The sequence below is a fragment of the Myxocyprinus asiaticus genome, chromosome 32, assembly GCF_019703515.2.
Source record: "Myxocyprinus asiaticus isolate MX2 ecotype Aquarium Trade chromosome 32, UBuf_Myxa_2, whole genome shotgun sequence".
NCBI classification, from domain to species: Eukaryota; Metazoa; Chordata; class Actinopteri; order Cypriniformes; family Catostomidae; genus Myxocyprinus; species Myxocyprinus asiaticus.
Genome location: NC_059375.1, coordinates 37,428,434 through 37,442,943, shown reverse-complemented (window position 1 = coordinate 37,442,943; position 14,510 = coordinate 37,428,434). Strand labels below are relative to the sequence as shown.

At 37.5% G+C, this 14,510-nt stretch overlaps 1 protein-coding gene across 1 annotated transcript in view; it reads right to left on the bottom strand.

Annotated features, from left to right (window-relative positions):
* The window catches only part of LOC127423079 (cadherin-10-like), a 116,989-nt gene extending 108,691 nt beyond the window's left edge, over positions 1-8,298 (bottom strand). The window contains exon 1 of the mRNA XM_051667112.1: positions 8,101-8,298. The gene's annotated coding sequence lies outside the window, so the exon portion shown is untranslated. The remainder of the gene's footprint in view (positions 1-8,100) is intronic.
* Positions 8,299-14,510: the final 6,212 nt, after the last annotated feature.

Here is a 14,510-nt window from a genome sequence, read left to right as displayed (position 1 = left end):
CACTCTGTACACGTTTTTTCAAGTTTACACAACATAATAATGGAGTGCGAGGTGCTGTGTATATCCAGCTCTGTCAGGGAGATGTTAGCACGGCAGTGGTGAGAAGATTGCTTGTGAAGATGATGAAGATGGCTTGTGAAAAGGCCCAGAAAGGAGACTGTGTTTCTGTGATGACTGTGGGATTTGCAGGGTGCCAGCAAGCCAGAAATTTCTTATTTTTTATTTTCTCAATTGTTCTCACCCACGGTCTTAGTTTAGCCCCTCCACGGCAATTTCAAGAACGTTCTGGAAAGAATTGCCAAAATCATACCATTTATGCATGGTGATTCTCATGATTGCATTTTCTAATTATCATTCAAGGCTGTCCTTGAGTTTTAATAGCATTCTAGATATTCATCTTTGATACGGCATGCCTTTTAAGCATTAGGCCAGTGTATCTTTTTTTTTTTTTTTAAATGCATGTGCAACAAAGAAAAAAAAAATCCATGCCAGATGTTTAGGACTGTCACTTAATTATCTCACATTGATTAGTGCATTAAAAAGTTGTTTATGAGTATGGGAGGATCTGTGATACTGCATGGGGAGGGATGGAAAAGGCGAAGGAGTCGAGCAAGGAGGGAAGCGACGGAGGAGTCTTCTCACTTGTCTTATTAAGGGCATCTAATTAGTGTGTATCCAGTATGTGAATATAGGCATATGTGGACATGTTAGTCAAGGGATAATGAGGTAATGCTATGTAATAATGAATGAATTGGCAGAGCACGGTATGTTGTTCTATGGAAAAACTCGGAATGGCTGACCCCTTGATCCGCTTAACACTATTAAAACAGTACATGCACCTCTAGAAATGTATTTGTGGACGGATGGACAAACTAAAAAGATTTCTGTAATGCACAGTCCTGCTTAACAGTGATACACTGCCAAAGTCTACGAGATCAGACTGGGACACATACACTTACAAACACCACACACAGACTCGTGATAGTCTGTTTATGTAATTGCCGCAGTCCTGTCTGTGAGGTACTGCTATATTTCTCCCGAGGTTTATAAAAGCAGCCTGGGGCAGCGTTGCCTTTAGTGAATACATCTGCTGGAGTTCAACACAGCCTCGTTCGCTCATGCTATCTGGCTCCAAACACTCTTCTCTCTCTCACTCCCAGTATATTCCCCCTAAGACCATATCAGACACGGATCATTTAGGGAATCTGGGCTATTTCTGTCCACACCTGACTGTGTTTTGATGGATGTCTGGAGCCATATGTGGGGTACAGCAGTTCGTGTTTGTGTATCCGTTTTACTCATTATTGCTTGAGGAAAGTTTTTCCTTCCCTCTGCTTTAAATGACCTTGAGATATTGAGACTGCAGGTGTTAAAGGATGGAGACTTCATTCATAAGTTTGATGGGAGAACAATGGGCGGAGCTAAGGGTGGGCTTCCGGGACTTAAGCCTCAAATCACTTTTTTTGTTTGTTTTTTTTTTTGTTTTTTTTTTTGTAGTTTAGCGAGCCAGATTTGGATCTATTTTGCATAAAAACTGGTTCATTTTGCCATTTACTCTCCTGCAATAATTTTAAATTATGGTGCATCCTGCGTTGACGTTGGTCCTTTTAGATGCAAAAATACCAAATATTTCAGAAAAAAAAAAAGGCAAAAATGTGGATTCCTGTAAGGCATTTACAATGAAAGTAAATGGGGGCCAATCTAAGAACCTTAAAATGCTCACTGTTTTAAAAGTATAGCCACAAGACTATGCATGTTATGATTTTAGTGTTATAAAATCACTTACTAACTAATATTACAACTTCGTTGCCATGATGATTTAATGTCAACAAACCCTGAAATGACTGTAAAATGCCTATTTAAACAACTTTACAGCTCAAATAATTCAAGAGTTTTAACAGAAGAATTAATGTAAATGCTTTAAAAAAATTCTGTCATTTCTGTCTTTAAACCCTCCAAAAATTTTCCCCATCCACTTTCATTGTAAGAGCCTCACTGTAACTTTGATTTTTGCTTTTTTTAAAGAAAAAAAATAATTTTTGTGGTTTTCAACATGCAACAAATGCTGTCGATTGAGCTTAACTTGTATTGAACCCAGAAAATTCCTTTGATACACAAGGCCATTTGCAGTCTTTGCAAAAATCTTTTAGGACACAACGCCATGAAGATTTTCTCATAAGCACTGATTTTACCAACCTTCAGTTCCCTTCATTTCCAAAATGTAAAAATAAATAAAATGTCTGCCAAGGAAAATTTGAAAGAGGAAAAATATCTTGACTTTTGCATTTTAAAGAACAGTATTAAAAAAGCCATTAAAAAAATCTGATCTGTGGGTGTGTCTGAGGCTGAGGCCATGTCCACACTAAAACATTTTTGTATGAAAATACATTTATTTTGCTACGTTTACGCCTCTTATCCACACTAGAATACCATTTTCCTCCACCAAAAGTTTTGAAAATGCTCTCCAACATCAATTTCCTTTTATTATTATTATTATTATTATTATTATTATTATTATTATTATTATTATTATTATTTTCATCAATGACTAAATTGGTGAAGCAAATATGAGATCTTTAGCTTCTTAGTATCGATTTAAGCAGGCATATTATGCATCATCCATGAAAATAAAGGAAATTGCTATTAACCAATTAGTGTCCAGTGGGGTGAACAAAAGATGTGTACCTTGACATCACATACATTTAATAGTACACCATTCAGCCACAATATTAAAACCACCTAACTAATATTGTGTAGGTTCCCTTCATGCCACCAAAACAGCACCAACCTGCATTTCAGAATAGCATTCTGAGATATTCTTCTCACCACAATTGTACAGAGCAGTTATCTGAGTAACTATAGACTTATAAATAATTTGAAAATAAATTATAAATATAATAATTAGTTTAAGAATTGTGATGTAATTTCATTACTCTCTCATTACAGAGATCACATGGTGACTTTGCCAATGCAAGAACTTGTTAAATATAAATGTGACAATTTTTTTTTTTTTTTTTTTACTAATGTATTGCTTGATTCGAATAATGTTTGAGTTTGAAAAAAAAAAAAAAAAAAAAAAAAAAGTTAATTACTTATATAAAATCTAAAACCATTTATATATAACCCTTACACAAACCCAAATTATTTAGGGTATCCTAAAATAGTTCTGTGCCCAGGGTCCAACATTTGGTGCTACTCCCCTGTCATTAAATTATACTTCCACTGCAGTTCTGGATTTCCTTTTATAATTTGACTTTTACAAAATCTCAAGTAGATATACCAGAAATCCCATCCCAGTAGACCCTTTCCATCTCATTGTGTTGTGGTTGTTCTATTGAACAATGCATTTTCCAGAAGATGATCATATTAATTTGAAGCAAGGTTCAAGTGTCTAACCAAGGAAAACAATAATCTTCATAATGGTGACTTCAATGAATGAAACAACATAATGACATCAGCATGACTAGAGACAAATCTATTTTAATTCTCGGTAAATAACTTTTGTACACATGAAACATAAACATCCTCACAACATACTGAAACATTGTTGTCTAATAAAAACATATTGTTATTGCAGTTGATATACATCTAAGGTTGTGTGACAGTAAGACAGATTCAATTTCTGTGGTGTCTGCTGGTTTGTTCTCTTGTTTTCTTGTTCTTGTTGTCCCTCTTTCTTTCCTTCAGTAGACTCTGCTTGATAACATCACTAATGATCAACCATCACTCAGAGAGTGTACCTACTTTAATTAATTGTTTGGCCAAATCAACATTGAACAATTCAAAATGTAGATTCAACAGTGCTCAGTGTTAGTTTGTAACACCATTGAGTGGGACAGAAATGAACACTAAGGAGTGTATATTTAACATCAGGATTTTGCTGTGTATTCTCAACCTAGAATGTCTCTTTGATATCAGTGATACTTGTAGATTGTGTGGTCCAGTGGTTAAAGCATTGGGCTTTAATTCAAAAGACAGGTGTGATGAGGAGAAAGGCAGGCTAATCAGCCGAGGAGAGGGATAAAGGCAGCTGGATGCGACAGTTCGGGAGAGAGAGAGATCCACACGTAGCTGCCATGTGTGGGTTTATGTTTTTGTATTTATGTTTTAATTTTACATTAAATATAACTTTGACTGTTCAGCTAGTTCCTGCCTCCTCCTTGCCCGTTTTTAACCCTGTTACATTGGTCCCGAAACCCAGGAAGGAGGAGGGATGCGCTGTCATGGAGTCCTCGCCACTGCCATCCGCCAAAAGGATCAGCCAGGACCGTCCGCCTGAACGTGGAGGAATGGCTGCCATCTGCGAGGGGAGGAGGGGCTCGCTGCCGGCCACCTGGAGTGGTGGAGCTTTTGCCAGGGGCAGAGGGGCTCGCTACCGGCCGCCAGAATGTGGAGGGGCGTTCCACCCACCAGGGGTTGGAGGACTCACTGCTGTCCACCCAGGGAGGAGTGGCTGTCGTCCACCAGAGGGTGGAGGAGTTGTTGAGGACCAGGTGACGGTGCGTCTGGGAACCGGCGAGCAATTCTTTTCTCTCTCTCCTCTCCCTCTTTCTCACTGTTGACCTGCCTCTCTCTTTTCCTCTTCCCTTTTCCCTCCACTCGTCTCCCTCCCAGGTCACGAGGAAGGTAGGGAAAGCCTGCCGGCAAGTGGGGCCAGAAGGGAAGCACCCCCCTCGCCACAACAGGATGAACCCTGGTTTGATCCCCATCTCAGCTGGTTTAAACGTTGTGCTTCTGTTGTGCCAGAGCTCTTTGCATTGTGATTGGTGTATGGCTTTAAGGCTTGGCCCTGATCATTGCTGCTTGCAGCTATTTGTATTATTATTATTATTATTATTCCTCCCTAATGGGACTATAGCAGCCCATACAACAGTTTGTAGGAAAAATATTAAATGTGGTATACTGATAGGGGTGGTCATGAATAGTCCCCATAGCAAATTTGGAACCTCTAGGACAAAGTCCATAGCGCCACCACCAGTTCAAAAATCAACTTTTCTTTTGCACGTATCTTTTGAACTGTTTGTCCTAGAAACATTTTTTTTGTCTGATTACTCTCCTCATGATGTTTCAAATGAACCCCCATACATTATAACTCCGCCCATTACAGTAGCTGCCATCTTGGATAATGATGTTTACAGTTTAAATGTTTCAAATCTTTCAAACTTTGTCCGATTTGTCCAAACAGTGGCTTAAAATAACCTCCAGACTGAGCAGCACAGAAATAATAGTGACAAATTTAGATTTTTGTCTTTGTTTAAAAGTTATGGCAGTGCAAAGTTAATGAGGTTGATGTAAAACTGGATGTGAGGCTGTATCTCGGCAACAGTTTGTCCTATCAAACGCTAAACTTGGTATGCTTCATCAGGACCATGATCTGAGGGTACATGTAAAGTCTGGAGACAGTGCCACTTATTGGTCAAAAGTTGTAAAAAAAATGGCTATTTTTACATGAAACTTTTGAACCGTATGTCCTAAAATCATGGGGTTGGTGTCTGTGGATTCATTAGGTCATGTGGATTTCAACTATTTTCTCATGTAAGCCATACTGTCCCTCTCCCACATTCAGTTTTATTAAAAAGTGATATATCTTTTAAAAGCATTGTCAAATTTAAAAGAATTTCAAAATTATTTTTTTTTTAATGCATCATAAACATCATGTCCTCAGGATATCTTAGCAGTTTTGAGACAGCGGCACCTATTGTTCAAAAGATAATCCACACTTGTGTGCTGACTCTAACCTTGCAATGTCTCTTTGTCATTAGTCTAACATGTTAACCGAGTGGCTCAGTGTGTTAAAGTAATGGTTTATAGTTTCAAGGGTCATGGGTTTGAATTCCCACCTTGTTAAATCATGCAGTTAACATTTATGTTGTTACTAAGATAGTTGTATTGTGCTTTTAAATGTTTGCTGGGCTTTTCTCCAATCAAATTTTGGTTTTTCATTTTGTTGTAAAGTTACATGAACACAAAGTTGATTATGGTGACTACAATGATTGTCTGTGATTGCTCTATGCTTGGTATGTCCCTTTGGTGACAATCAATGTTTTGGCTCTGTGGTCTAGTGGACTGTGCAGTTACCTGTTGAATGGAAAGTCACACATTCAAATCCATCTTGAGATGTTTTGTGTGTTAGTGCTTTATGTCATATGCGATTTTTGGGTTGTGGTTAATACTGTGCAATGCTTGCCATTTTGGTGCTTGGCCCCATAATTGCTGCTTGCAGCTATATTTCTATTTATAATGAGATGAAAAAAAATATTTAGACTAAAATACAGGATAAGTAAATCTTCATTTATTTTGTAAAATTGCATTGCTCAGAGGCTGTTCTTATATAGCTGAGATGTAATGGAGTACAAATATAAATTTATTTGTTTATTTATTTATTTCCATAAATCTCCTTAGGAAATGAGACATTTTTTGACATACAGTATGCAATAATTATATTGATTTATCACACATGCAGTGAAATTCTTTTTTTCACATATCCCAGCTAAGCTGGGGTCAAAGTGCAGGATCAGCCATGATACAGCACCCCTGGAGCAAATAGAGTTGAGGGCCTTGCTCAAGGGCCCAACAGTAGCATCTTGGCAGTACTGGGGCTTGAACCCCTGACCTTCAGATCAGTAATCCAGAGCCTGAACCACTAAGCCAGCGCTGCTATCCAATGCTATACAGCTATCAAGTTAATGTATATAATGAAAGAGTTTATAATGAAATCTCTTTGGCTTCTTGGCAAATCTGCACACAGTTTGAAACATTTTTTTAAATGTATTTATTTATTTATTTTTATTTTTATTTTTTTATTATTATTTTTTTTTTAATCTTTCCATAAACTCCAAAGGAGACACATGTTTGAGAGCAAAGGTCGCTATTTGTTCTCCATTTGATTGTTTAGGACAACATATTAATATAATAAAGAGATATCATTTGTGATTTTTTCTTTCCTCTCAGTTATCTTGCCAGAAATTGTAAGATTGAAAGAATGTTGTGGAGTATAAAACAGATAAAGAGTTCACTGTTTGTAAAGACTGTGCATTTCTATCCAGACATTTGTCACAGTTTGATGCAAATGTTTGTGTTGTCAGTGACTGATCCTCTGTTTACTGGCTTTTGTGTGTGTTTCCAAGTGAATCGTTTCACAGTGAAAGAGATTACTGAGTTATTATTGACACTTATTTAGAACAGGCTATTACATGCTGAAGAAATACAACAAGCACTTTAGAGGTTAATTTGTGTCCGACAATAATGACCGCCCACTAATGACTTCCAATACAGAGATTCTGTAGATCACACATATTTAGCAGCTTCATATCCTTCTAGTTTGTGTGTGTGTGTGTGTCTGTGTGTGTGTGTGTGTGTTTGCTTGTGTGTGACAGAGTGAGTGAGTGATTAGGCATGAGCAGTGGGGTAGACTCGTGCTGTGTCCAATGCAATACATATGTATGAAATATTCCAGCACCTCGCGCGCACGCACACACACGCACACGCACACATGCACATCGTTTATCTTCAGACTGAGCCAGCCTGTAAAATAACTGCCAAATGACACACAGGTCATGGAAATAATCTGCTTATCAAAATCACAGCAAAGCATTTGTTTAATTGGTGAATTCATATCAGAATGATTTTCAATTGAAATTGCCACAGAGAAATGCTGCCAGTCCCTATCAAGTTCAATGCACACATCTTTTGCTGGTTAAATTTTGCATACTTCATTTAACAACACATTTGCAATAATCAGATTATTATATTATTACTTTTGTTAATAATACACACAATAATTTTCTATTAAAAGTGAAACAACGAACCAATAACTTTGCGTCAGTTCATATTGCCAAGAAGAATATTAAACACCACACCTAAGAATCTGAGAAGACTTCTCACAGGTGTAACCCTGACTTCCAATGTCTAGACTCTAGGCTGAATACAACAGCACAAAAAACAGTTATAACTAGGACGTCCCTCTCAATTAATCTTAATCTGGAGCCCAGTGACCAAGAATATGTTAGACATTCACAAAAGAAACCAAATAATGGTTTAGACATATTGAGCCTCTGTCTTCAGGCACCTGCAAAATAAACTAATGAGCCATCTACTTACTTTTTCTTTTTTCTTTTTTTTTGTGGGCTTGACACGTCTTTCTCAGTTGCTTAAAATCCGCACACTTTAATAAAATATTTCCCCCAGTGTTAAATGATCTCCACGGCAACCGCTCTGCAGGGTACATACGTCTTAATGATAACCTTTAGATGCAGCGAGTGTGAGAGAAATTACGTACATGACTGCTCTCTTTCCGGACTGTCCTCATCCGTCTGAGAATGAGTGGGGAACAGAGAGAGCGCGAGAGCAACAGAGCCAAAGAGGGAGGGAACGGAAAGAGAGAGAGAGAGAGAGAGAGAGAGCGGAGAGAGAGAGAGAGAGAGAGAGAGAGTTTTACCTTCGTTTTCTATACTCCATTGTGTTCTTGTGTGTTTACGGGCACAGTTGTATATCTCCTTAGCATAAGCTCCACGCTTGTCACATTCCCTCTCAGCTTTCACTGTAAGACTGAACACTGTCCTGGGGCTTACTCTCTCTCTCTCTCTCTCTCTCTATGTGTGTGTGTGTGTGTGTGTGTGTGTGTGTGGAGAGAGAGAGAGAGAGAGAGAGAGAGAGAGAGAGAGAGCAGTTGTCAGACTGACTGTATCTCCTTTTTTAGATTTTTCACATGGCAAACATAATTTCTAACAATTATCTTCAAGTGTCTTGTTTTCGAGTAAAATGTATCTAAATATTCTTAAAAAAAGAAAATAAATAGCTTGATATACAAAGCTGTGCTTTTAGAGAATGTATCTTGAATATTTTGTCATGTGGCTGGGATTGATTTTGGAAACGTCCACACTAATACATTTTTGTTTGAAATCTCCGTTTTCAGTTTCCTAACATCATCGTTTTCCAAAGTATGCGATAATAGAGAGTGCTTTCGAAATGCTCCATTTTCGTGGAGGAAAACACCATTCTAATGAGGATGAGAGTCACAAACATAGCAAAATCAGTGCGCTTATAAATAAAAACGTATTAGTTTGGACATGGCCGGAAACGGACTAGTTGTTGCATTTCTTACTCGTTGTGGAAAAAAAAAAAAAGAATGAAGAAATTTGCCAGTGCCACAAGCAGTAAAGTAAGTCTAGTTTTAAGGATAATACATAATTTACTCAAACAAGACAAAGATCATTTATAAGATATTTTATTTATTTATTCTTTCATCTCACTGCCTTTCCTGTTTCTAGTCCTTTGTCTTAATTTATTTTACTGTGCCTTATGTTGGGTCTTACCTGTATGATGTCATTGTTTTTTCCTTTTTTGTCACTTTGTGTATTATTTTCTTTCTCTCTCTCTCTTTCTATCTCTCTCTCTTTGAGTGTCAGGTAGATTGTGGCAGAAGGATTGCACCCATGACTGGCTGCCACTCAGTCATTGTCAATGAAAGGAAGGTAAAAAAAAAAAAAAGTGTAAAGAGAAACAGAGCAGAAGCAGATGACTCACCTGGAGCTGCGTTTTTTGACTTGGCTTGCCATAGATTGTGTTGGTGTGGGGTACACCGCAAAGGAAAAGATGAGACGGAAGAGGTCAAGGAGATGTGGGCCATAGGCATTAGCCAGCAGGCAATAGATGGCGGTAGTGATCCACAGCTAATGGGCATTGGGTGATAGTTGGACTCGTCGATACTAACTGTCCAAGGCGATCCAAGCTTGATCTAATCAGGGTTCACTGATAGTGGAATGAAGGAAAAAGAGCCCATAATAGGTAAATCATCACCATGAGAGAGGCGAGTGAGATAGTGAGGTAGGAGTTGGGGGTGGGGTGAACGATGTCCAGCCACTCTGCAGGAGTCTGGCATCACCTGCACTTTCTCCTTTACTTCATATCTCTACTTCCATCATGGTAGACCAACCAATGGAGATAACTGATGGAGTTTCCTAATGCTGCAAAGACAAATGGTAAAGATAATATTTGTCTAGTGCATTTGACAGTTTAGGGGTAGTTAACACAGACTGATCTCACTGTGAATTCGGTGACAGCTGGTCAAATGTTTGTCAGCTAAAATCGGTCTTTACTGAGAGAAAATTGAATCATTGCCTCTAGAGGGCGAAGCTGGAAGTGTTGTTGAACGTATGGGCAACGTGAGCTACACTTTCGGGGTAAATGTCCACAGTGTGGCACTATAAGCAAGTTGTTTTTAGTTTTAAATAATGTAATTTAGTCAACAGGAATGCATATTTTATAAACCATACACCCTAACCCCAACCCCAAACCTAACCGTCAGTTGAGTAACAAGTTTATTTTAGAACGAATTGTTAGAATCGCCATTGTTTCTGTGAATGCAATTACTTCCTGGTTCCCACAGGACCAGAACCTGTGTCTCTGAGGCTACAGATGTAACACACTATCAGTAGTTCCACGAGTAAAGGTAAAAATATTTTAATTGCATTTTAGATGCAAAGATGCATAAAGTGAGATGCCGTTTGTCAGTAAGTCGGCAGAATGGCAGGGTAACATATGGAAGAACATGTTGAGTTACAAATTTACAACAAAAAACAACTCACTTTTCCTGCCACTCTCTGGATATTTCACCAGGAAACTGGTGCTTAATGTACATGTGCCCATTCATTCATTCAACAACACTTCCATCTTCGGCCATTGGGGGCAATGATTCGAATTTTGGGAATCACAGACCATTTATAGCAGCAGATCTTTTAACAGTTGCCGAATTAACAGTGTGATCAGTCTGATTAAAAATTTGCTCTGTTTGTGGGTATGGCCCGACCAGCCCGACACAGCAACATTGGCTCAGTCAATGGCGTGAGTTTGGGGCGGGACTATCAGTTGACAAACCAGTGGTGTTGGGGGGAATGTTTGAAACCTGTAAACATGTTTATAAACAGTCATTATATTCGCAATTCTGTTTGGTGATGCTAGTGTATCCACCAAAGGCGTCAATTAAGACAAAAATCTGGAATATCGATGAACAGATAAAGTGTCCTTTTACATTGCTTTGTTGCTGTGCCAACTCCTGATCTTCCATAGTTTACACTCTAAGTGTGTGTGTGTGTGTGTGTGTGTGTGTGTGTGTGCACGGTTGTTTACAACATATACATCACTACAATAAAAGAGAAAAATAAAACTATTTTGATGTGTTTTTTACATAGATAAACACAAGGTTTATATTCATACCTTAGGGAAATGCTCTGAGACCCTTAAATCTCTAGAGATTATGTGTGCAGAAAACTAGATTTCTCTCCTGGTTTCTATATCCACAGTTCTGTTTAATGCAGCGGTTTGTCTACCTTGCAGCCAGGCCTGTGTGTGCAATTCTTCTTAGCAGGGGTATTGCCATTTTTCTTACCACCATCTTCATCATCATTGTTATTATAATATTTGAATGTTGTTGTCATTGCTGTTGTATTTAAATGCAAAGTGCAGCTGGTTATTCGAGAAAATGTATGAGGAAGAAATGAGCAAGATTAAACTTCATTTGGCATGCTTTATTGGTCAGACTGTTACAATTATGCTTTTGCCTATATCTAAAAATGAGAAATGTTTTGTAATAAATGTCTCTTTGTATAAGGTGTAATATATCACCACATGGGGCAGTGCTGATGTTTGAAATTGACTCATTTAGGATTACAGGGTAATGTGATGCAGATATGTGTAAACAGTATAATATTGAGCTCAGAGCTTTATCTGACTTTCTTTTTTCCCTTTCTGACCTGTTCATTGCATCATACCTGTATGTGTCTGAGTGTGAAAGATTTGAAAATGCTATTTATAGAGGGACATATTCATTGTGCCTCAAATCTCCAGCTGGGGGCGCTATTTGGCCAAAGTTTTAAAACATGCTTTTTATTTACACATTCTGAAAAAAAAAAAAAAAAAAAAAAAAAAAGTGACACATTATTAGACTTTATAAACAATAAATACAAAATAAATAATTAAAAACAGAGATACCATGTGGCAAACACTGTTATGCAGATGTGCCAGAGGCCTGTGAGAAATTGAGACCATAGGAGTTCCATGATAATGACTGATGAAAATTTGAAAAGGGAAGGGATGCACTAATGCAGAGTTCTTGCAAATACACTCACACACATGCATAGACACTTTGTACATTACTGTCCAGTGCATTTGTCTCTACATTTATGCTTCATCTACTACTGGATACTGTAAGATTACAATTAAAAGCAACCTGGTCTCATAGAATCATATTACTATACCTACATTTCGGAAAATTACATTTACGTGGCTTGTTGTACATATTGCGGCAGTTTTCTGGTGAAATGAACATTGAATTCACTACAAAAACATTGACTTTTATTACCTTTCAAGCAAATCACGAGTGAAAGCGCAGATCTAAAAACGTTCACTATACTGTATGACTTGTAAGGCGATACATTATAACATTTGAATTACACAACCAACTACTTCACAAGTTTGTTTGAGCATGATCAATTTGCATAGTATCTCTACTGGTAGAGTGTTAACTTGCGATAAAAAGGACAAGAGTATGAGTTCTGAATAGCATGCGAGTCGACACATGAGCCGAAAGTGTCATAGAAGCACTACAAAATGACATGGTTGCTTCAGAAACTGTGTTTTAAATGTTACATTAGCTTTTCTTGAATGTATCGGTTAAGATTAGGTTTAAAGTTTAGGATAGGGAGGTAGGTTTTGTTGATTTAAGACTCGATAGAGCATTAACCTTAAAAACTCATCTGTTTTAGAAGAAAATTTAACTCGCTTCTAGTGCCACACAGGGGATATTTTTCCTCGGAACTGCCGCAATATTTGTAAGCAACCACATAATATAATTTTGAACAAATTTCACCAAAGTCTCATGATTTCTATGAGATCAGGCTGATTAAAACCCCATTATAACACCATAAAATGGCTTAACAAGCAAAATATTCTTTCCTATGTTGACATATTTCTTGTTGAAACATAAAATTTGGGAGGGGCATTTATATTTTCCCCGGAGGAGAATGTTTTGATGTGTAAATATGTATATGAACTAAAATTTAATGTCAACTTTTAGAAGTTCACTGTCATCTAAATGAACTCAAAGCTAATAGACATGGAATAAAAGCTACAAAACTAAAATTTTGGATCCGATTTTTCCCAAGCAAACAAAATTTGTCTCTACCAGAGAGGAAATGTCAAAATTTGCTTTATAAAATTAGATCTGACAGGTATTTATTTATTTATTTATTTTGCTTATCTGATGTGGGCAACCACAGATAAGGATTATTGATCACGGCCACAAGACAGTAATGTGATTTGAGTGAAACTGATTCACAGTAATGTCAATGACACAGCAGTGATCCACACAAAACATAAAAAAAAGAGAAAAAGGGAATTAACAGTAGGTTTCTGCTTCAAACTCTCCAAGATTTTAATGCTTATCCTCTCTCTGATAAAGAGAGTAAATATGAATCCCAGTCATATAAAGTTTATAAACTTTCATGTGTAGTGGGGTTCAAAAGTCTTAGGAATTCATTTCCAAATTTTCTATGTACAGTATTCTAAGTTTGCATGCGCACCACAGTCGAATGTGTCAGGACATGAGCACTAACTGCTTGATCATATTTAAAATGAGTCTATAAATCAGCATCACTCAATTCTATTAGAGAAAAATCATCAGTCAATCTATAGTGTTACATCTAGAGACATATTGGTGCCTTCTCTCTCTCTCTCTCTCTCTCTCTCTCTCTCTCTCTCTCTCTCTCTCTCTCTCTTGTTTGTTCTCTCTCTCTCACTCTCTCAGGTGACTCCTCCCTAATTGGAAGTGCCACATGGCGCATGCATGGATTGGTCATTCCCGGGAAGAGCATTCTTTGAAATGCACCATGGATGCCTTAGTTCAGGAGTGGTGTTGTAGTTGAGGAGTAGAGTGTCAGAATGATTATACTGTGTGTTGAGCTGTTTTATAGCTTGTGAGAGTGACTGATTTCATTTCTTTTATATACCTGCTCCTTCTTTAATTTGAACCTTGTTTATGTGGCAAGTGAAAGCCCATAATTGTAAATAGTGTATATATTGTATATAACCATTTCTTCACCACAGAAGCCGTAGGGGTTGGGTGCCGTTTATTTTCACTGTATGTACCTTTTTTCTCTTGGTTATTGGTTTAGTAAGGTAGGGAGGTAAGACCTCTGTACATTTGTTTCATTTTTCTTTTGAAAGGCAATTTAGTTATTTTTGGGTACAGTTAGTTGTGTTTTGTATATTGTTTTGGCCTTGCTCAACCCTGAAGTCAATGTTTGCTTCCTTTGTGTTGTGGTGTTTTCCAGAATAAAAAGAAAAAAAAAAAAACAATTTAAAGAAACAGAAATCTGGTTGTCAGACAATCTTAATTTATGTTGCATCTTGCCCCTTACTGGTGTCCTAACATAAATTGGGTGCTCGTCTAAAAAGCAGGTTGACAAAGCGTTAAAAACCCTTCTTGTAGCTGCACGTGGGGTAAGTTCTTTAAT